This window comes from Phascolarctos cinereus, unplaced genomic scaffold (genome assembly GCF_003287225.1).
Source record: "Phascolarctos cinereus isolate Bilbo 61053 unplaced genomic scaffold, phaCin_HiC Scaffold_5;HRSCAF=322, whole genome shotgun sequence".
Classification (NCBI taxonomy): domain Eukaryota; kingdom Metazoa; phylum Chordata; class Mammalia; order Diprotodontia; family Phascolarctidae; genus Phascolarctos; species Phascolarctos cinereus.
The window spans coordinates 391,369,330-391,394,514 of record NW_027555958.1 but is presented as its reverse complement, the minus strand read 5'-3'; the positions used below and the strand labels follow the sequence as shown (position 1 = coordinate 391,394,514).

General features: G+C 36.7%; 1 pseudogene; it reads right to left on the bottom strand.

Moving 5' to 3' along the window:
- Positions 1–23,962: 23,962 nt before the first annotated feature.
- Positions 23,963–24,762, bottom strand: LOC110206743 (ribonuclease P protein subunit p30 pseudogene; annotated as a pseudogene).
- Positions 24,763–25,185: the final 423 nt, after the last annotated feature.

Below are 25,185 nucleotides of genomic sequence, written 5' to 3'. Positions count from 1 at the left end.
TGGTCAATTTTTGTGTATGTGCCATGTACTGCCGAGAAAAAAGTATATTTCTTTCTATCCCCATTCAGTTTTCTCCAGAGGTCTATCATACCTAACTTTTCTAATATTCTATTCATCTCCTTAACTTCTTTCTTGTTTATTTTGTGGTTAGATTTATCTAATTTAGAGAGAGGGAGGTGAGGTCCCCCACTAGCATAGTTTTGTTGTCTATTTCTTTCTGTAACTCCCTGAACTTCTCTAAGAATTTGAAATGCTATACCATTTGGTGCCTATATGTTTAGTAATGATATTACTTCATTGTCTATTGCGCCTTTTAGCAGGAGTTAGTTTCCTTATCTCTTTTGATAAGATCTATTTTTGCTTTTGCTTTGTCTGAGATCAGGATTGCTACCCCTTCTTTTTTTACTTCAGCTGAAGCATAATATATTCTGCTCCAGCCTTTTACCTTTACCCTGTGTGTGTTACTCTTTTTCAAATGTGTTTCCTGTAAACATGTTGTAGGATTATGGTTTTTAATCCATTCTGCTATCTGCTTCCATTTTATGAGAGAGTTCATCCCATTCACATTCACAGTTATGATTACTATCTGTCTTTCTCTCCATCCTTTCCCTACCCCTGCCCCATTTATGTTTTTCTTTCTACTTTCTCCTTTTCCCTCCTCACTAGTGCTTTGCTTTTGACCACTGCCTCCCTCAGTCCTTCCTCCCTTCTATTAGCCCCTTCCCTTTTCTTCCCCTTTACCCTTACTACTTCTTTCCTCCTCTCTATCACCACTCCCTTTTCTTTCCCCTTTTTCCTCCTACTGCCTAAAGGGCAAGTTAGATTTCTGTACCTAACTGATTATGTCATTCCCTTCTTGAGCCAAATCTGATGAGAGTAAGGTTGAAACAATGCTTGTCTCCCTCCCTTCATTCCCTCTGCTGTATTAGGTTTTTGAGTGTTTTCCTGTAATGTAATTTACCCTTGTCTGCCTCCTCCTTTCCTTTTCTTTCAGTAAATTTTCTTAGTTAGATCAGATTAATCCACTTAACCCACTTGATTAGATTTTTTTTTATCATTATATGAAAGTCAACTTATATCCACCCCCTTTATGTATATCCCTTGAACATGGTGTAATAACAATACAGTTCTCTGCAGCTACAAATGTCATCTTCCCTTGTAGGGATGTAAACAGTTTGCCCTTATTAACAATATGTATTTTTCTGTCCCATTTACCTTTTTATGTCTCTCTTGAGTCTTGTATTTGAAGATCACATTTTCTGTTGAGCTCTGGTCTTTTTCATCAGGAAGGTTTGGAATTCCCCTATTTTGTTGAATATCCATTTCCTCCCCTGAAAGATCATGCTCATTTTCACTGGGTAGATGATCCTTGGTTGTAATCCAAGCTCCTTTGCCTTATGGAATATTAGATTCCATGCCTTATGGTTTTTTTAATGCAGCAGCTTCAAGGTCCTGTGTAATCCTGACTGTGGTTCCATGATATTTAAATTGTTTCTTTCTGGCTGCTTGTACATCTAGCCTTTTCTGAGAGACAAATAGACCTTAGTTTTTGAAGGTCATTGTTATTTTATCTACTTCAAACAAACAAACAGAACCTTTTTGCGTTTTAACAGTCTATAAGCTACCAGGATCTATCATGCAGGCCAGGGATTTGATAAGCTACATTGCTAAATGTTTTAAAATTTTTATATTTGCTTTGTATATTTCTCAGGAAAAAAAAGATTACAAATGAATAGAGTGTTGTTCAGTTATTCTCCATTGTGTACAACTCTTTGGGACACCATTTGGGGTTTTCTTGGCAGATATAATGGAGTAGTTTGGCATTTCCTTCTCTAGCTCATTTTATAGATGAGGAAACTGAAGTAAACAGGTTTAAGTGATTTGTCCAAGGTCATATAACTAGTAAGTGTCTGAGGTCAGATTTGAATTCAGATCTTCCCGACTTCAGGCCTAGAGCTCTTGCCACTGTGCAACTTTGCAGCCCTGGATGGTGTGTAATATGGTTTATCTCTGCACATTTCTACTTAACTTAAGCATAAACAGGGAGTATTTGTTAGTAAGGGAAATTGATGAGCACTGCTTCAGTGTTTCAATCATCATTAAAAGAATTGGCACATGGAGGACTAGCTCCTCTAGCTATACCTTTGTCCAGTTGATCTGAATGCAGGGTTTATTTGAAACAGACAAAGGTCCCAGACTCTGACCTGTTCTATGAGGAGAGACCAAGGTAAGACTATGACTCTCATTGTGGGTCAGTATCTGAACATATAAGAAAATAGAACTATAAAGAAACTATGAGCAATGAGAGTCATTGTTGGGCAGGACCTGAACATTAAAATAGGGGGGCTATAAAGAAACCATGTACTAATGTTTAGGGGGCAATCTGAAATAATGAGAAATGGAATAGAGGCTTGACAGGGCAGGAGTCTCCTGGGGCAGTGCCCAGACATTTGCCTGTAGGACCACATCTTATAACTATCCAAGAGTGGGAAGAAGATGTAACAGAGGTCTAGCCACTGAGCTCTCCCTTCTATTTTTTCCAGAGTTCCATAGATTTAGAACTGGAAAGGAGCCTTCCATTTCCCATACTTTTTTTGCAAATGAAGAAATTCCAATCTGGAGAGGTTAAACAATTTGCTTGATTCATCCTGAGAGTAAATGGCAGAATCTGGATTTGAACCCAGCTCATCTGACTCTTTTCAACCCTACTGCACCTCTTCCTTCACTCTGCCTTCAAGAACTGGATCTTTCCATGGAAAAGAACCATTTCTTTGTGAAACATCATTTCACTTTTACCATGTGGCATTATTTATATCATGGAATTAGTGTAACCACAAAACAGAGCTAGTTTAATTCTTAGACCATATCAATTTCTGCATCACATATTGTTTACTCAATTATTTATGTTCAAAACACATTCAGGAATACTTACAGTGATATTATGAGGTTAGCAAATCCAGGTTCTATTTTCAACCATATTAGTGATAAGTGGATTAATTTTAGAAAATCTTCATGACTTCAAAACTGTCACCTAGACATTAAAAATAGATTTTACCTCTTTAGGGAAAGAATAAAATATATTGGAAAAAAGTGCTGTTTTATAGCTTAGAAAGTGTGAAAAATCACACATATCTAATTATTTTTACATTAACAAGAAAAGTCAGGAAGTTTCTAATTTCTTAATAACTTAAAAGTTATTAACTCTCTAGTACTCAGTCTTTCTCTTTTGATACTCGTATTAAAGCAATTTTTAAAAATGAGTTCAAGTTGAAAATAAACTGATGCTAGTGTGGGAACCCAATGTAACATTTTGATATCTTTTTATTTGTGAAGAGAAACAACTGCACACATGTTGTTATCCTGGTCTTAAAAGTCAAAGGGATTTCAGAGGTCATCATTGTGTGTCATTACTGTCATTCACTTTTTATTAACCATTCTGTTTTTCAATGCTACAAGTCATAAAATGAACAAGGAAAGCCCCTACTTTCTAAGAGCTTATAAACTTTAATCATTTTAGGTAGGTTTTATAATGACTCTTCATGTATTTTAGGTAAAGTATATACTAGCAACTTCTGTGTGCAAAAACAAATTATACAGGAATAAATATTGACACAGAAGATTCTGAAATGTATTTAAGTTTTCTTTTTCATTAAAATAAAATGTGAAAAATATACTTTTAAAAATCACTGGATATAAATCAAGGGGAAAATTAACAAGAGAAATATGTATGCTTTTTAATTAGAGTTGGATATTCCAACATGGTAGTATCTAATCATTTCTAATAGCTTTAAATTCATGTGCAATTTTTATTTAGTTCTTTATTTCTGAACTTTTGCGCTTATGGCTTTTCCCAGGGAATGCTAGTTCCAGCAATTGTGAGACCAGCAGTATCTCAAACAGTGTGTCTGGAAAGTTACAAAGGAGCCATACACCAAATGCCTCTATTTCTTTTAGAAAAAAATTCTTATTAATTTCATTTTATATTAAAGAAAGAACATCTATTTCTCCTTCTTACACCTAATTTAATCACCCCTTCAGAGTATAAAGTGGATGAAGCTGCCTATTGGTTCACTAAATGCCTTTAATTTGAGAATGGATTGACAACTTTGTGAGGTGTTTGAAGACCGATAAATTATTTGATTATAATTTAGTCCCTTCCAATGCTACAGTTATATGATTTGTGATATATAAAAGAGGAAAGCTCAAACACTTATGTTTGAATGTTCTTAGTGCAGCCAAAATAGTCATTGTCTTTATCTCAGTGGTAGCTACCTTTCATCACATCCTTCTTTATTCTTTAATAGAGTAACTGGTACATGTTCTTACTTTTCTGCTTTTTTGAAAAGGAACCGTTTTACGAAATGATAAATACAGGTATTCCAAGGCAAGTATAGTGGCTTTATTAAGTTTTTTTTTAATGGAAAGAATGTTGATATTTAATAAAATAAATCTTTATTTCATGCTGCTTAAGCTCAAGTTTGCAGGGTATTGTCACCTTGTATTGCATTTTGAGCTCCTTTGCTCTTTAGAATACAATTCCATTCCTTTATATAATTTCTGGTAGGTGTTTAACAGACTTGTGTTATTCAAATTTCCTTTCCTTTATATTTGAAAGGTCTTTCTCCTGGTTTCTTGGAGAATATGTTTGTCATTGGAATTGTTAAATTTGTGACTGTGTCTCTTAAGAGTTTGTTGGTATAATTCTATACATAAGCATTTTTTTTTCTGTATTCAGAAACTCTGGATAGTTTTCTTGTATTATTTCTTACTTTATGATGTTCAGATTTTTTTGCTTGTGTTCTTATAGTCCTTAAGTTGTCTCTACATATCCTGATCAATAGATTTTGTTTACTTAAAGATGAAGGTTTCTTTTAATGTTATTGCTTTTTGCTTCTCTTTCAGATTGTCCTTTAATTCTATGTATTTATAATCCTAATCTGTTGTGTTCTCTCTCTCTCTCTCTCTCTCTCTCTCTCTCTCCTCTCTCTCTCTCTCTCTCTCTCTCTCCTGTGGTGAAGTTTGCCACCATAGAGTCAATTCTGCCAATTATTTCTGCCTTATAGGCCATAAATTCTGCTTTCACAATTCTTATTTCTCCCATTTCCCTGCAATGATTCTATGCTCTCTTGAGTATCCACAAGATCGTCTCTTCAAGTATTTATCATTTTCCTTTGCTTTTTCATATTTATTCAGAAATATCTGGATTCATTTGGATCCCATGAAGACCACATTTCCTTCTGTTATTCATATCTTCCCAGTTGGTTTATCTACTTTTGCTCAGAATCTTTAATTGAGTTTTCTTCTTTCCTTGTATTCCCCTATCACTCACTTTCTGACTCCAACCCCTTTGATGGTGTTTTCCCTGGATGGTTTTCCTGATGGGTACCTCAAAGTTGTCTCAGCACCCTCTCACACTGAGCAATTCACATTTCACTGGCCTCATTATATGCTGTAAGTGATTTCTGGGAGACAGAATTGACCTTAGCTGGATACCAGTCCCCTTTGTTTCATGCCTGTTAGAGACACACATGCTGGCACCTTGCCCCAATTCCCTATATTCCTCAGTTCTCTGGCTAAATATTCTACAGCACAGAGTGCTACCATACTGTACATCTAGTCAAAGCAGAGCTTTTGCATTTCCATGGAAAAAGATGGAGTTGAGTTCTCATACCAGCCCACTGTTCAGTTTATATGGCTCTGCCAGAGTGGGGTCTTTCATTTCTGCCTATCCCTAGTGTCTTGTACATTATCTAGCACAAAATAGGTATTTTACACATTCTTGTTGATGGATTGATTGATTTAGAGTTAGAAAGGAAATCAAAGACCATTTAGTCCACCCCTCATTTTACAGGTAAGGAGAAGCAATGTGTCCAAGGTCACACAGTTATCAAATAGAATGGGAGAACAACCCATGTACAACAATAAGTATAATAAATGGTGGAAGAGTATCAAAACAAAGGTTAGGCCTGGAAAAATTGTTATAAGTAGTATGAAAAGGAAAAGGCCACTTTGAGCTGACTTCATGAAGATATCCAAGGGTGGGAAATAATGAACCAGGTCCTCACCTGATATTGTGAATTGAAACTGAAGCTTAGTTTCTGGAACGGAAGGCAGGCAGACAGAGAAACAGTCAGACAGGTAGATTAATTGAACATTTATTAAGCACTAATTATGTAACAGGGAATATGCTCTGTCAACAGTGTACCTATCTTTCTATAGCTGAAGAAGAGCAAGTTTGGAGGATATATAAAAACAATTTTCAACATTCATTTTTAAAATTGAGTTTGAAATTCTCTCCCTCCCTCCTCATTCCTCCCCTTGAGAAGTCAAGCAATTTTATATAGGTTATATGTGACATCATGCAAAACACATTTCCATATTAGTCATGTTGTAAAATAAAACATAAACCAAAATAAACCCCCAGAAAAATAAAGTAAGAAAAAACAAGTATGCTTCAATTTGTATTCAGATTCTATCAGTTCTTTCTCTGGGGATGGATAGTATTTTTTAGCATAAGTTCTTCAGAGTTGTCTTGGACTATTATATTGTTGAGAATAGCTAAGTCATTCACAGTTGATCATTTTAAAATATTGCTATTACTATGTATGATGTTCTCCTGCCTCCTAATTTCATTCTGCATCACTCCATGTAAGTCCAGGTTTTTCTGAGGGCACCTCGCTTATCATTTCCTATAGTACAACAGTATTCCATGACAATCATATACCACAACTTGTACATCTAATTGTTAGGCATCCCCTCAGTTTCCAATTCTTTGCCTTCAAAAAAGAGCTGAGATAAAAATTTGGGCATAGTTCCAAATTGCTTTACACAATGGTTGATTCTGTTCACAACTCCAGCAATGTTGCATTAGTCTCTCGATTTTCCCACATCCCCTCCAAGATTTGCCATTTTCCTTTCTGTCCTATTAGCCAATCTACTTGCTGTGAGGTAGTAACTCAAAATTGTTTTAATTTTCATTTCTCCAATCAATAGTGAGTTAGAGCATTTTTTTTGCCTTTTTTTTTGATGGGGCAATCGGCTAAGTGACTTGCCCAAGGTCACATAGGCAGTAAGTGTCAAGTGTCTGAGCCTGGACTTGAACTTAGGTCCTCCTGACTCTAAGACCAGAACTTTATCCACTGTACCACCTAGCTGCCCTTAGAGCATTTTTTTAAAATGTGGCTATAGATAGCTTTGATTGCTTCATCTGAAAACTGTCCATGTCTTTTGATAATTTATCAATTGGGGAATGACTCTTATTTTTATAGATTTTACTTAGTTCTCTATGTTTGAAAAATGAGGCTTTTATCAGAAAAAAAACTTGCTTCAAAAGTTTTTCAGTTGCTATTGCTAAATGTATTTTCCTCTATCATATTCCCCTCTTTTATTCTATTCTCTCTTTCCTTTTACCCTGTCCCTCTTCAAAAGTGTTTTGCTTCTGACTACCCCCTCCACCAATCTGCGCTCCCTTCTGTCACCCTTCTTCTCTTATCCCCTTCCACTCCTACTTTCCTGTAAGGTTTCTGTACCCAACTGAGTATGTATGTTATTCCCTCTTTGAGCCAATTCTGATGAGAGTAAGGTACACTCACTCCCCCTCAACTCTCCCATTTTTCCCCTCTACTATGAAAGCTTTTTCTTGCCTCTTTTATGTGAGATAATTTACCCCATTTTACCTCTTCCTTTCCCTTTCTACCAGTTCCTCTCTCTCACCTTAATTTTATTTTATTAGATATCATCTCTTCATATTCAGCACATACTTGTGCCCTCTGTCTATATATACTCCTTCTAACTGCCCTAATAATGAGAAAGTTCTTATGAGTTACAAGTATCACCATCCCATGTAGGAATATAAACAGTTTAACCTTATTAAGTCCCTTATGATTTCCCTTTCCTGTTTACCTTTTAATGCTTCTCTTAAGTCTTGTATGTGAAGTCAAATTTTTTATTCAGTTTCTTGTCTTTTCATCAGAAATTCTTGAAAACCATCCATTTCATTCAATGTCCATTTTTTTCACCTGAAGGGTACTAGTCAATTTTGCTGGGAAAGTGATTCTTGGTTCTAATCTGATCTCCTTTGCCTTCTAGAATGTCATATTCCATGCCCTCCAATCCTTTAATGTAGAAGGTGCTAAATCTTGTGTTATCCTTCTTGTGGCTCCATGATACTTGAATTGTTTCTTTCTGGCTGCTTGTAATATTTTCTCCTTGACCTGGGAGCTTTGGAATTTAGCTATAATATTCCTGGGAGTTTTCATTTTGGGATCTTTCAATAAGTGATTGGTGGATTCTTTCCATTTTTATTTTACCCTTTAATTTTAGAATATCAAGGCAGTTTTCCTTGATAATTTCTTGAAAGATGATGTCTAGGCTTCCTTTTTGATCATGGCATTCAGGAAGTCCAATAATTTTTAAATTATCTCTCTTGCATCTGTTTTCCAGGTGAGTTATTTTTCTAATGAGATACTCCATATTGTCTTGTATTTTTTTTTCATGATTTTGGTTCTCTTTTATTGTTTCCTGATTTCTCATAGAGTCATTAGCTTTCACTTCTTCAGTTCTAAGTTTTAAAGAATTGTTTTCTTCAGTTTTGTACTTCCTTTTCCATTTGGCCAATTCTCTTTTTTAAGGGGTTCTTTTCTTCAGTGAATTTTTGTGCATCTTCATCCGTAAGGCCAGTTCTGCTTTTCAGGGCATCTTTCTCCTCATTCGATTTTTGTACCTCTTTTACCAAACAATTGACTCTTCCTTTTCATGAATTTCTTTGCTATTTTTTATTAAACATTTATTCATTTATTTATTTTTAGTTTTCAACATTTGCTTCCACTAGATTTTGAGTTCCAAATTTCTCCCCATTTTGTCCCTCCTCCCAACCCAAGATGGTGTGTATTCTGAATACACCTTCCCCTAATCTGCCCTCCCCTTCTATCATCCCCCCCTTCTCTTATCCCCTTTCCCTTCTATTTTCCTGTAGAGCAGGATATATTTCTATATCCCATTGCCTGTATAACTTATTTCCCAGTTGCATGTGAAAACAATTTTTAACATTTGTTTTTAAAACTTTGGGTTCCAAATTTTCTCCCTCTTTCCCTCTCTGCCCACCCTCATTGAGAAGGCAAGCAACTCAATCCAGGTTATACGTGTGTAGTCATGCAAAACACTTCCATAATAATCATATTGTGAAAAACTGACTATATTTCCCTTCACCCTATCCTGCCCCCCCGCATTTATTCTATTCCTTCTTTTAACCCTATCCTTCCTCAGAAGTGTTTGCTTCTGATTACACCCTCCCCCAATCTGTCCTCTATCATCTCCCCACTTTCTTATCCCCTTCTCCCCTATTTTCCTGTGGGGTAAGATATCCAAACCCAATTGAGTGTGTATGTTATTCTCTCTTTAAGCCAAATACTATGAGAATAAGATTCACTCATTCCCTTTCACCTTCCCCCACTTCCCCTCCACTGTAAAAGCCTTTTCTTGTCTGTTTTATGTGAGATAATTTACCCTACTCTATCTCTCCCTTTCTCCTTCTCCCAATACAATCCTTTCTTACCCCTTAATTTTATTTTTTAGATATCATCCCTTCATATCCAACTCCCCTGTGCCCTCTGTCTATATATATTCCTTCCAACTACCCTAGTACTGAGAAAGGTCTCATAAGTGAAAAGTGACATCTTTCCATATATGAATGTAAATAGTTCAACTTTTTTAAGTCTCTTATGATTTCTCTTTTCTGTTTACCTTTTCATGTTTCTCTTGAATCTTGTATTCAGCTCTGGTCTTTTCATCAAGAATGCTTGAAAGTCCTGTATTTCACTGAATGTCTATTTTCTCCCCTGAAGAATTACACTCAGTTTTGTTGGATAGATGATTCTTGGCTGTAATCCTAACTCCTTTGCACTCTGGAATATTATATTCTGTGTTCTCTGGTCTCTTAATGTAGAAGCTGCTAAATCTTGTATTATCCTGATTATGTTTCCACAATACTTGAATTGTTTCTTTCTGGGTGCTTGCAACATTTTCTACTTGACTTGGAAACTCTGGAATTTGTCTACAATATTCCTAGGAGTCTTCCTTTGGGGATCTCTTTCTGGAGGTGATCAGTGGATTCTTTCCATTTCCATTTTACCATCTAGTTCTAGAATATCAGAACAGTTTTCCTTGATAATTTCTTGAAAGATAATGTCTAGGCTCTTTATTTATCATGGCTTTCAGATAGTCCAATAATTTTTAAATAATTTCTCCTGGATCTATTTTCAGTTCAGTTGTTTTTACAATAAGATATTTCACATTGTTTCTATTTTTTCATTCTTTTCATTTTGTTTCACAATGTCTTGATTTCTCATAAAGTCACCAGATTCCATTTGTTCCATTCTAATTTTTAAGGAAGTATTTTCTTCAATGAGCTTTTGGACTTCCTTTTCCATCTGGCCAATTCTGCATTTTAAGGTATTCTTCTCCTCGTTGGCTTTTTGGACCTCTTTTGCCATTTGGGTTAGGCTATTTTTCAACTTGTTATTTTCTTCAGTATTTTTTTTCTTTTTTTGGGGTCTCCTTTAGCAATCTGTTGACTTGTTTTTCATGATTTTCTTGCATCACTCTCATTTCTCTTCCCAGCTTTTCCTCTACTTCTCTTACTGGCTTCTCAAAATCCTTTTTGAGCTCTTCCATGGCCTGGGACTGATTCATATTTTTCTTGGATTCTTTGGATGTAGGAGCTTTGACTATGTTGTCTTCTTCTGGTTGTATGTTTTGATCTTCTTTGTCACCAAAGAAAGATTCTGTGGTCTGACTTTTTTTGTGCTGTTTGTTCATAATCCCAGCCTATTTCTTGAGTTTTAAACTCTTTGTTAACGTAGGGGTATGCTTCTTGTGTGGAGAATGTAGTGTCCCAAGCTTTGGGGGTTTTGTGCAGCTGTTTTTAAAGAGACTTCTAGGGACCGGAAGTTTTCAGTTCTTCCAAGGTGGTATGATCAAGGGCAAGGTGTTTACTCCTTTCCTGGTCTGTGCTGTGGTCTGTGAGTGTCTACAAGCACTCTTTTCTAACTTGGAACTGTGAGGAGGATTCTCTCTACACTGCTGCCACAAGCTCTACCATGCCAGTGCCCTCCTCACCCCAGGACTACCACCCAGAACTGTGACCCAGATCCAAGCACAGACAAAGCAAGAGAATCCTGCCTCAGTGCCAGCAAAGAGGTCCTTGCAATCTCCCTCTGGATCAGCCATGTGATGATTCTGCCTTAGTCTGTGGGCTGATAGGTCTAGAAGCATCCCCTGCCTCAGGGCTGCACTGGGACTGGTGCCTGACCAAGATCCACGCTCATCATGGTCAGACAGACCTTTCCTACTGACCTTCTAAGTTGTTTTTTGTGTTTGTAGGTTGAGAAGTCTGGAAACTGCCACAGTTGCCTGTAATTCAGCCCCCTGAGGCCTGCTCCAGGTTTGCTGAGGCCTGGTCTACCTGTGTGCCCATGCTGAACTGCACTCCTCTCCCAGCTTGGTGAATAGACTTTTCCAATCAACCATCCAGGTTGTCTTGGGCTGAAAATGTGTTTCATTCTGTCTTTTTTGTGGGTTCTGCTGCTCTAGAATTTGTTTAGAGCCATTTTTATAGGTATTTGGAGGGGTTTGAGAGAGAGCTCAAGCAAGTCACTGCTTTTACTCCGCCATCTTCTGAAGATATGCTTTTTACCTCAATTTTCTATATACTGATTTTGAGGTATCAGTAGGACACAGGGTAAATTATTTAACAAGCCATTAGAAATGTAGGAATATAGAGAGAGGGGCTGACTATAAGGGTTTGAAAACCATATAGAGAGAGGCAGAACTAGAAATCCTAGGAGCAGATTTCATTTAGAAAAAATTACTTCCTGGCCCATTTCCTGGTTTTAGACTTCTGAAACATTCTATCTTACCCTGGAACTTCTCTGCTTGGGGGCCTCCTTGTCCGAGAAACTGAATCACCCTTCTCAATACAGAACATCCCTCTGTGTGACCCAGTGCCTTCTTCCATTGCTGAATTTCCCTTGGAACTTCCATTTTGTGGAGCAGCTAAGGCTGACCTTCATTCTGTTCCCAACCCTATTCTGGAGTTCTCAATTTCTACAGCATTGCTCCAGGTCCAAGCACCATTATGTCCCCACACCGCTTTTAAGATCCTTTTTGTATGTCATCTTCTTCCATTACAAAGTAAACTTGAAGTTAAGGACTACTTTTCTTTTTGCTTATATTTGTATCCATAGTGCTTAGTATAGCATTTGGCATATAGGAAGTACTTAATAAATCCTTCCTGCAAGACTTACATGAAATGATGCAAAATGAAGTGATCAGAAGCAAAACATTGTACATATTAACAGCAATATTGTAAGGATGATCACCTGAAAGACTTAGTTATGATCAGCAATGCAGTGATTCAAGGCAATTCTGAAGGATCTATGATAAAAAAATTCTATTCACCTCCAGGGAAAGAACTGATGGATTTTTTTAAACTTTCTTTTTCTTTTTTTTTTTTAATCTGTGTGTTTCTTTCAGAACATGACTGATATGGAAATATGTTTTTATTACTGCACAGATATAACATATAAAATTGCTTGCCTTCTCAATGAAGAAGGAGGGGGTGGGAGGATGGGACAGAATTTGAAATTCAAAATTATAAAAAGAACCCCAAAGGTTAAAATTGGTTTTACATGTAATTGGAAAAAAATAACATTTTAAAAAAAGAAAAAAAATCCTTTTCCTTCCTTCATCTTTTCCTCCCTTCCTCCCTCCCTTCCTCCTTTTACTTCCTCTTTCCTTCCTTCCTTCCTTTTAAAAGCCTTGCTCTCTTTGCAAAGCCTTATTTTTATGCCTCATCATATTGTAGAAATGGCCTCAATTTCTGGAAATCTATTTAAATGAAGTATAAGCTCTGGCATTTCTAACGTTCTACAAAGGCTTCAGTAAAACCTCCAGCAATAGATCATGCCTGCTTTCTGAGGACTAGCTTAACTAGACATGGTGAGACCTCATGACCTGAAGTCTCTGTTCAGACCTGGAATCATACAATGGCATTTCTCTCTATCTCTTTATCCTCTGCTTTTTTTTTTGATAACTTCTCTCAAAACATCCATTTAAGGAGGGCATCTAGGCGTATGTCATTCATCTCCAGACTATATACTAGACTTTCTCTACCTTTCTTTCCAGTCCCCCCACCACAGTGGTTTTCAGTTTCCTTTTTTGTGTTGTCTTCTTCCATTAGAATGTAATCTCAAAGGCAGGGATTTTCTTTCTACTTTTATTTGTATTCACAGCACTCAGTATAGTGCTTAGCAAATAGTAAGTGCTTAAAAATGCTAATTGACCAACTGATGGATGGATGGACTGACTGACCACAAAGATACATGTTAATATAGTAAAGGTAAGATCCTCGTCAAATGACTAACAGATGGCCAGATCAACATTTATTGAGCACCATTTGCCGTACACTGGGCTAAACAACGGAGATGCAAAGAAAGGCAAAAAATTGCCCTTGCCCTCAAGGGGTTTACAATCTAATGGGGGAAACAGACATGCTATATACAGGATAAATAGGGAGTAATTAACAGAGGGAAGGCACTGGAATTAAGAGGGAATTGGAATTGGAAAAGGCTTTCTGTAAAAGATGGAATTTTAGGTGGGACGTACAGGAAGCCAGGAAAGTGAGTAGGTAGAGTTGAGGAGAGAGAGTGTTCCAGGCAAGGGAAAAGCTAGACAAAATTCCTGGACCTGTCTTGTTAATGGACCAGCCAAGAAGCCAACATCACTAGATGAAAGAGTATACGATAGAGGGTAAGTCATAAGAATACTGGAAAGGTAGGAGGGGCCTAGGTTATGAAAGGCTTTGAATACTAAACGTGATTTTGTATTTGGTCTTAGAGGCAGAGGGAAGTAAAATGATCAGGCCTGTGCTTTAGGAAAATCACTTTGGTGGCTAAATAAGAGCATAGGTTAGTGTGGGAAGAGACTTGAGAAAGGCAAACCCAGTTAAAGACTATTGCAGTAATCTAGGACAAATTATTGCAGAATTAATTTGTAACAATTTTAGCATTCTTACTATGAAGAAAACCAAAATATAGGAGAAAGTCAAAGCTTAATAAAAAGAGGGTCCTCCTTGGAGATCTAAATAAAGGAATTGAAGAATCTGACATCATATATATCCAAAGACATGAAGAAATGTCACTTTATTGCTCATTTGGTCATTTCCTACTTTAATACTCATTTGCAAAATGACCACCATGAAAATAATTTTGTATATGCCAGCATTATTACAGAAAATGAAGAGATTAAGAAAGATTATGAAATACTTGATTAAGACTCTCTAACTCAAATCATTTTGATAGTAAATTCAAAGTGAAAATGGATATGTTGAGAATGATGAAAAATATGTTTCAGAAGATAGATTGGGAGTAAGGAATGATAGAGTCTAAATGCTTTAAGAATACATAGAAGTCTTATGCCCCCATATTATGAATAATCTATTTGAAAAAAAGATTTAAAAGGTATCAAATATGGTGATCACCAAAACACACATTACAAAAATTGAATTAATTAAGGTTTAACAGACAAGAAATAATTCATTAGGAATATAGGAGTTATTCCTGAGTCAGTTATCAGTGTCTTGTTAGAAGACTGAGTTGTTAAAGAAAAGATTATTACCAAGCTAGAATAATAATAATAATAATAATAATAATAATAATAATAATAATAATAATAATAAAATGTTATGTGCAATTATGACAATTTAAACCTGACCTACTTAGACAAATCATTGATATAGCACATGGAATATGGATGAAGGAAATTATATCTGACAGCAATTGTAATAATTTCATACAGAAATTTAAATATGTAGATCAATTAATATGTAGATCATTATGGTGAGGAGGCCAAAAAAACTATAAAAACATCCTTAGTTAGAAAACTTCTTAACTTATTGGTCAAATGGAAAGATATTGCAGGGAAGAAAACCATATCATCCCATAAGGACGGAAGAGTAAAGGCACATAAAAGTTTATCTTTATGCAATGGACTTTTTTGCTTTCATTTGAAATATTTTTCTTGTAAATAAAATATACTCAACTGGACCTCATAGATTTGGGAATTATTTTTAATGATGCAGATTGCAACTTATTTATGCCTACCCATCCTTGAAACTTTTGTTCATAACTTGTATGATTCCTAACGTATCTAACTACATGTTCTAGTCAGACTCAATTACCACAATGCAGGTCTGAGGGGAAAAGATCCCTCCTTCTTTCTTTTCTTTTTCTCTTTTCTATCCTTCTACACTCCAGAACCTGGCCACGGTACAGAAATGTGAAGGCAGAGCAAGCATTTTACTTAACAAAACACAGAGAAATAGCTTTGCTGGCAGTTTTTCCTACTAAGCTCTGTAAGCACAATTACAGACTTTGAGATACACATAAACACAGGCACAGGAAGCACAAACTAATAACTACGAAACAGTGGCCCCAGTACTAAAAGTTGCTTCTTGCCTGCCTTATTAGATATCTCCAAGGGGCCATACTCTCTATCACACACAGAGACACAAATAGACATAGCTTAAGAAATGATTCCCCTTTTAGAATTGCATCTTTCTTGTTTCTTATATATTTGATATGACAATTCCTTCATCAATCATATCCCAAATAATCTTCACTTCACTGAATTTTTCCTCCTTTCTCTCTCTCCTGTCCCTCTGATGTGCACAGTCAGAAATGGAGGAAAGGAAGAATGGAGGGAGTGATGTGGAGAGAGAGAGAGAGAGAGAGAGAGAGAGAGAGAGAGAGAGAGAGAGAGAGAGAGAGACTGAGAGACTGACTCTGCTGTTCTTTGTTCTATGATGCAGAAGGCAATTGCCATTTCAAGGTCTCTCTTAACAGCACTGAAAGTTCAACTTCAGGCTTCCCAAAATTTCCTCCTGCTTTATTATTCACCCTTGGGGGTACTTAGGTCCTTTTTCCTAAAATAATGAGGGCAATAGTTGTTTGCAAGTTCTCTCAACAGTGCTGAAGATCTTTTGCTAGCCTAGGCTTTTGATTTACAAAATTAGTTTAAAATGCACATCCGACTAAGTTGAAAGAAGGAAACAAAGGTAACAGACCAAAACTGGGTGGCAGCCCCAAACCAGCTTGTCTGGGTTAGGTTCCTGAACCTAAATTGGAAAAACACTTGTACTTAGACCAGGACTTCCTGCCACTTTCACCTTGCCCTTAGACTGGGTTTGGATACCAACCACATTGAAATCTTGAAAGTCCCTGGGTGGCTCAAATCTGAGTCTACCTTGACTAGGTTACAGATACTTTGCCTGAGAGCTCTCTTCAACTGGAGTCCTTCCTCCCCTTAGCTGCAGATGACTTTCTCTTGTAATAATGAATTCATCTGAAAAACACAGAAGTTTGAGATACCAGTGGAGAGGTGATACTCGCCAAAGCAGAGATCAGAGACAGGTGGGCACAAAGGTACTAATGCTGGCACTTAGCCCTGGGTCCAGAGCCTCTGGCCAGTCTGAGTTGCTTTCTCTCATCAAATCCCATTTCTGACACCAATTTATTGTTAACCAATAATAGCAACTCCAAAAGACTTGAGTGATAACTTATTTTATTACAAGAGAAAGCAGGAGCATGCCTGCTGGGTCCTCTCTTGTACAGAGAACAAAAGAGGCCAATGATGCAGGCAAGACCTTAGCTATATAAGGTAAAAAGGAGGTCTCATGGAGGAGAGAGAGGCAATCCCCTCCCACATGGGTGTGGCATGAGAGAAGAAAGGGAGCAATAGGGGAGGAGGAGGGAAAGGGAGCATGAGGGATTGGTAACTGTAAGACCTTGAAGAGAGGATAGTCTGTTTATCTGCAAGAGTGCCAGTTGCAGCAACATTTTATCAGTTTGGGGCAGGCTGACAGGTGCCTGTCTTCTAGCTGGTTTGACTCTCAAAGGCACACTGAGAGTTCAGATAGGGTTGAAAGTAGCAAATCATGTTAGCTTAGTAGGGTTTCATCCTGGAAATAGGGCAACTCAAGAAAACAAGTTCAGGGAGCTCCTTTACAAAGTCATCCTAAAAGTTCATCTCAGAGATTGCTCTATTCAGTATGATGAAACCTTTCTCTATTTCTCTCGACTTTGTGAGTGTACTGTGGAATACTTTGTCCACCTTTCCTTCCTTGCTCTCATCATGTGACCAGTCCATCTTCTCTTTCTGTCACACACTTCTTAGGTGACATCTTTTACTTTTATCCTTCTCTAAAATTCCTTGCTATTTATATATTGCCACCTGTTCACACCTACCACGTGCTTTCCTATCGCCCTCTGTTCAATACCGATCCTTCTTCAGACGCAGTGGTGTCCAGGTCTCACTGCCGTATAACAAAATCACTAATATAAATATATTGAAAAAGATTGGCTTTTGCTGTCAAGCAAAACTTGAGGTCAGTAAAAGTGCCTTGCAAATTTCCTAAAACGATATGACTCGCCATCCTTATTTTGAACTTGTTGACTGTTTGTAAAGTCTGTCCAAAATAGATACACTATTTGACAAGCTCTATAGAGTACCCATTCAGATGCCTGCTGAGATATGTGCAATAGACATTTCTCATCAATTTTGGTCTTTCCTGTGTGGATGGATAGGCCAAGCTCTCTTGAGCGATCATTCGTTGGTGTAGACTCCCTGAAAATGTTTTTTATATTTCGCCGCTTTCTTATAGGGACAATGCTAAATGTAATTCGACCTTTTGTGATAATTCAGGGGTATAACTATGAAGGACAATTATTTTGTTATACAGTGATATCACCAAAGACTACTGAAGTACATAGGATAGTTTAGTCCTATATTTCCAGCTAGCCATGCTTTTAAATTCTGTTGTTTGGTTTTCACTATCACCTCCATTTCACTTCTCAGTGCTGTTACTTTACCTTCCTCCAATAGCCCCTTTTCCCTCTTCGTATTTGTTTTCGGCTTGGAAAATAGATAGCCAAATGTGTCAGAATCACACCTGCAAACAGAGAGCAGGCTGTGTGCCAGCCCACTTTGGTACACCTGGCCCAAATTCTATGCACTCCTAAGATCCAAGTGTGAGTCAGATAAAAGTGGTTTGTGATGATGTTCAGTAGATTTCTTCTTTGTATAAAGTGCATGGACTTTCATAGACTTTGTTATACCAGTTTCTTGTGACCAACTATTTCTCTGTAATAGAAAATGCTTTCCTACTCTCTCTATTGACTGTTCCAATCCTTTCCATTGCTCTTTAGTCCTCCCATTATACTCCTTCCCTCCACCTTTTCAACTGAAGAACTTGCCTTGTATTCAAGGATGTACTAGTAAATATTTAACAATTGGCTTTCCAGAAAAAAAACATATATAAAATTTATGTTTCATCTGCATCATTAACATTTTCTCCATCTCTTTCTTCAATCTAGAAATTAACAAAACAATGTATCAGAATAATTTGTAGTATTTGCTGATTTCTAAGATGTAAGTACTCACATTGAAAATTTAACAATCAGCTCTTAGGAGCTGGTACAAGCTAGCTGCAATACAACCCTCCTTATACTTCACTGGTAAAATTGAGACTATTTGAAGAGAGATCCCTCTTCTTCTCTTCCCTTTATTTCACTTGACTCAGATTTTTTTTTCTCTCACTAGCCACTGTCTTTCACTCTTATGACAGATTTATATGATGCTCTGCTCCTTGTCAAGGCAAACCCCTCTACAGTCACCCTTGATGCTGTTCCCTCTTGACTTTTCTAGCAAATTGACTCTACTATCATCTTTATTGTTTCTTATCTTCATTCTCTCAACATATATTGGTTTCTTCCCTGCTGCCTACAAACATGTCCATGTCTCTCCCATCCTTCAAGAAAAAGAAACCCTAAGAACAATTAAAAGAACAACACAACAGAAAAAACCTCTCCTTTGAGCTTAGCAATCCTACAAGCTGTATTCTTTGAGAGAGTCAAATACAATAGGTGTTCCCATTTCCTCTCCTCTGATTTGCCTCTAACCTCTCTACGGTCTGGCTTCTGACCTCACCTTTCACTAGAAAATGACTTCTGTAAAGTTATCAAAGTTACTAAAGCTTCTAAAACCACTCTTAATTTCTAATTCTCATGGCTTTTTAAAAAATTGTGAACCTCCTTGATCTCTTTGGAGCATGTGACATTATTAATCAGCTTTTAATTCTGGGTACTGTCTCTTCTCAAGTTTTAATGACACTACTCTTTTCTGATTTTCCTCTTATCTATAAGATCCTTGTGGGCAGAAATCATCTTCTTTGCTTTTATTTTTATCCCCAGTACTTAGTACAGTGCCTGATATATAGCAAATGCTTAATAAATTCTTTATTCAATCCATCTACCTATCTATCTATCTATCCAATTTTGTTGTTCAGTTACTTTTAGTTTTGTCTGACTCTTTGTGACCCCATTTTGGGGGTTTTCTTGGCAAAGATACTATAGTAGTTTGCCATTTCCTTCTCCAGTTAATTTTACAGATAAGGAAACTGAGGTAAACATGGTTAAATGACTTCACCAGGGTCACATAGCTAGTAAAGGTCGGAGGCTGGATCTGAACTCAGGAAGATGAGTTCTTCCTGATTATAGGCTTGGCACTCTATCCATTACCTCACCTAGTTGCTCCTATCTATCCACTGAGTTAATTATATTGAAATATCCAAAATTCTACTTTTGTCTCTAGATCAGTAGAATATAAGCTTCTTGAAGTCAAGAACTATTTTGGTTTGATGCTTTCTTTTATCTTTATACCTTCAAGACTAAGGGCTTTTTTTTTCTATATCATACTCACTAAATAATGTTAAGTGGCTAGCCTGAGAGGTACTCACAACTGGAGGAAAATTCAGTTGGGGTAAGAATTGAAATGATCTGATTCTTTCCAATCAATTCTATCACTGATTTCCTAAGGCGGTCTTTCTGTGGCGGGCCACTATTCTTAAGGCATCTCTAATGTTAGGGGAAAGCTAGTTCACAAAAATGTTGCTTCATTCCTGTGTTCTCATAATACTTTTACTCCTTTTCATCAGCTCTATTTTTAAGAACAGAGATCATTTAATTCTAATGTCTTATATTCTATCTTAAAAAAAAATCTTGTTGATATACTTTGTCACACATTGGATTTAGGTGTTGGATTTCATGAAGGTCTTGTTTCCTGGCTAGGTCCATGGGACTTGAATTCATTTCTTCTAAGATTTTTTCTTGCTAACATTTACAGCAGAGTGCTATGGATTGACACAGAAGGCTGTGTTTTGGGCAGTCAAAGTGAACAGAAGGAGTGTGGGGAGTATGGAGAGAGGGCTGTATAAATTTGTTTTACTCAACCTTGAAGAAAAGTGAAGCATTAATTCCCTGCTTTACAGAAAGAACACTGAGTGTCTATGCAATGTTCCTGGGAGTTTCCTAATGAACTGAAAAATAAGTAATCTGGGGCGGAGAGAACTACATTTCATCAACCCCCTGAGTAGCAATGATTTGATGCAGCTTGTCATACATGCTTGATCCTGATGAAAATAAAGCATATTAACTGGTTTAACCTTTCCTAATGGAAAGAAGACAAATGTCTTTAATAGATTCTCAAATTTCAAGGAACAGGGCCTAGCTATGATGATCATTAGCATGAAGAATAGCAGAAAACAGGGCAATTGAGTTGAGGGGTGGATTCTGGTGGGTTGGTCTGAATGGGAATTTTGTTTTTTAATTTTCAGTGTCTTGACTGTACTAGATGATACAACTGGCTGAAGTGACTTTCAGAACACACTATTATCTAGCAGTTAAAAGTGAACTCCTTCCTGGTGGCTGTAGTATCCTCTCCTGATTCTTGAGTTGAAGCAATGAAGGGTAGGAGGGATATACACAGGAACAAGAATGCAGAGTTCCCTAATAGTTGGTTGGATGAGATGATAGGCGTTCCTATGTGTTAAGTCTTCTCTTCTGGTTGTAATTAAAGTAGTCTAGGAATAAAACCACTCGTATACACATAATAAATAGGGTAGACACAGTCACTAGGCAGACTTTTCTTTGTTACATATACCATGGGACTGAGATCTGCTTGAGGCTTGTTTTCATACTCCAGGGCCCCTGTTAATGAGCCTCCCTTTCATGTATGTCCATATTTTTCTGGCCATATTTTGCTAAGTATTGATGTTGTGTAGATATCCATTGGGAAAAGTAAGGAATCAAAGAAATTATGCAGCTACTTTGGACCAAAATATCATTTGTGACTAGATTATCTGAATGATTTTTATCTAAATTACACAGTAGAGACTTGACCAACGAATCATGGAGTCACAAAATATTAGAGTTGGAAGGTAATGTAGACATCTTTTAGCCCAGTCCCAATATTTAACAATTGAAGAAACTGAGACCCAGAGAGATGATATGACTTACCCAGCTAGTTTACACAGATAATAAGTGGGAAGTTGGGATAAGAACTCAAGTTTCTGGCTCCTAGTCCTATGATCTTTCCATTATAACATGCTGTAGTAATGGCTACTCCTTCATTTTCCCCTCAAATCTGATTCCTCATTCAAATTTCAAAGATTTCAGTTTAATATATGTGAGAGCACCTAGCATATAGAGAATAGCTTGCAATACAGAACTTGGATTCCTCATAGTGCTGAGTAAGTTTTAAGGACAAGGTAATTCTACATAATAATGAACAGAATCTGACTCTTGTCTACTTTCTTTCCCTTCAAGGCCGATCTCAAGTGCCATATCTGCCATGAAGCCTTCTTTGATCCATATAGAATTTCTAACTCAAATCTTTGCACAATTTAGCTGCTACCTGTCTTTCCAAACTTACTTATTCTCTTTCCCTTCACAAACTCTATATTTCAGACAAATTGGACTACTAGCCAATGACACACCAATGCCACCTCTGTGTAAAACCATCCTCTGTGCCTACGGGTGATCATCATCATCTATGCCTTTAAGAATCCTTGCTTTCTGTCAAGGCTCACTTCAGGTACCACCCACTATCCTTTGCTATTTTGAGGAATTATTAAAAAGCAGCATGGTGTAATGAATGGAGTTCAGCACTTGAAGTTGACTTTGGCCTAATATACCTACCGGCTTTGTAAGACCACAAGCAAGTCATTTAACCCCTCTCAGTCTTGAGTGCTCATCTGCAAAATGGAGACAATGTCTGTACCTATATCACAGGGTTGTTGTAAGGCTCAAATATGACAATGTATGTAAACTTTTGCACATCCTAAGGTATAATCAGTATTAGACACACACACACACACACACGTGTGTGTGTGTGTGTGTGTGTATAATTTTTAAACACCTACTGTGTGCCAAGCAGGGAAAATAATACACAAAAGGAAGCTGAAAAGGGGAGGGTGAGGGTGTGTGTTACTACCAGATACCTCAATGGCATGTGATACTCATGGAGTCAAAACCAAGCAGACACATTTGGAAAATGGTGAGAAATGAAGAATTAACTCACAATTTTGAACTGTTTATAAGAAAGCTGTTACTTCCCTAATGATCACAGAGGTCTTATTCCAGGTTTTTCATCATATCTCTTCACTTCTTCATCCTCCTCCACTTACACAGTTTTCATATAATCTTCACCTTAAATCTCCTACCCTAGTTACATAAAACACTTAGTTGACTCTCCTAGATTGGATGTTCCTCTGAAATGTACATGAACTTTATTTGAATTCTTTGTATTTGCAAATACCCACTGTTGCCATAGCTGTAGATTTGGAAAGGGACCTGGAAAGTTGTTGAATCCAACCATCTCATTTTACAAATGATGAAACTAAGACCCAGAGAGGTGAAGGGGCTTGCCTGGTTTCACACAGCAAAGGGCAAAACTGGGAACTGAAAATATTGTTTAAGTTTGACTTTCCCTAGAAGAGAAGGAAGAAGAGACATGGAAAGAAACTTTCCTCCACTCTGTTGACTAAGTTGTTAACCACAATATTCTTATAAATTTGAATCAATTCATTACACATCTTGGAAATGAGAATTTTGTCAGAGAATCTTGCTATGAAGACTTTTCCCCCAGTTAACTGTTTTTGGTATTTTTTTTTCTGCAAAAACTTAAATTTTATGTAAAAAAAATTGTCCAGTTTATCTTTTGCAATCCTCTCTATCTTCTGGTTACAAATTCTTCCCCTAGCCATATTTCTGAAAGATATTTTCTGCCTTAACTATGTAATTTGTTTATGATGTAAATTTTTACATATGGGTCATAAATCTATTTGGAATTTATCTTGGTAAAAGGTGGAAGGTGTTGGTCCAGACCTAAATTTTTTTTTGGTACAAAAGTTAAAAGACGTATCTTTTTTGTTAACAACAAATCTGGCTTCTTGGCCATGGAGGAAATACACTTTGTAAAGGGATTCATTTGAATATTTTTTGCGAAGTATCCACTGTACCAAAATAAATACATCAATATATTTTTCTTCTGCAACAAAATCTTAAAACAAAAGACCCTCACCCCTGCCCCCAAAAAAGGACAAATTCATCTCAAAATTAGTATTACAAAAGTTTTACTCAGAGGGCAAATTTTAATATACCCCTAAACATACTATTTAGCTTGAACAATAATATGTAAAAAAAAATTACTGCTACTGTTATACAAAAAGGCATAAAAGTATTTAAAGAACAAGACTTAGAGATAAGGTGAAATTTCAGTGAATTAAAATATTTTGTCAACTATGTCCTACTTGCAAATAGAGACAAAATATGATTCCTTTATTTTTCATTTAAATGAACTTAATTGATACCAAGGTTATTACTCATGGCTCATTGGACTGTTTTTTCTTTTTTAGTGATTGGGACATAAAAAAAGGTTTATAAAATGATTAATTCCAACATAAAATTCAAGCAGGGAGCCTGGTAAAGTTTTTTTTTTCCTTCCAAGATTGTTGGTGACAGTCAATGAAAGGAGAGGAGTGGATCTGTGAAAGTCAAGGCACCTCTTTCAGTCAATCCTCACACTTGGCTTTTTTGCAGGCTGGAACACTGTCCTCCTCTTCAGTTGTTCTTGGTTTCTTTGTTGTATAAATAACACCAAAAGCAGTCTTTCTGGTTTCTCCATGAAGAAGTGTTGCCATGCAGTTTACGGATGCTTCTGCCTTGGCATCACTTTCAGAAAGCCTAAACAACAAGCTTAAGTTTGCTACATTGTATGGTCCTCTTATTTCTAAAGGCCTTTTTGCACAGCTAGATACAATTACATTCTTCCCTTTGCAGATCTGCATCAGACTGAGTGCGTTGGAAATGGTGTATCTCCTCATCGTGGAGTCTTTGATGGCAGGAGAATAAGGAATGTCAAAGCCTATACCTTGTTCAATTGCCACATTAATGGGAGGTCTTCTGAAGTAAAATGGCAATTTTTCTGTTACTATTATACATACCAAATCCACATGTAAACTTGTGCAAGAACATGGAAAAAGTTTTTCCGTCTTAGGAAAAACTGCAACAATGTTATATAGCTTGATATATGGGAAGATGTTGCTCTCAGAACATTGAAGTGAGAAGGATCTGATACTATAGTGTCAGTCTACTTAAAATTTAATTGATTTTGATTTCCCCTGTACAATAGGCAAGAATGAAAAGAGAACAGAAGACTACAGGTTTGTCAATTTCTTCCTTCTTTTGCTTAAAGTTCACAAGATGATTAATGGCAACAGTGGAAAACCCAAGGTGAGCAGCATTGCTCAGAAGCCCTTAAGTGCTTTGTGACAGAGCCCTTTCTCAGGTTCAAGTACACAAACACTGCCATGCTGGCATCGCATGACACTAAACATAATTTTTGCCAGACTACTGTTCAATTTTCTCAGCAGTTCTTATAAAAAAGTAAGGTTTATTTTTTCAAAGAAGTTTTTTTTTTTAAAATGTATTTTGATAGTTGCCCTGTTATGCAGAAGATCCAGGTCTAGCATCTTTAAATCGGGGGATGTGGAGGCCTATCAGTTTCTTTAGCTACTCCTCACCCTGAAGATATCTTTTTCTCCAGGGTCATTCCTGATGTATCTTTGGATACTTCCTCTTTGATTTGAATTTTTACTTATGAAATATCTCAGGATCATTTAAAGTCTTAATGATTAATTTCCAAGTCTAATCCAATTTTTTTTAAAATCTCAGTAGCAGTTCTAGAATAGTCTGTTCACTCAGGTAATTTGCAAAAAATATACAGATTTTTTGT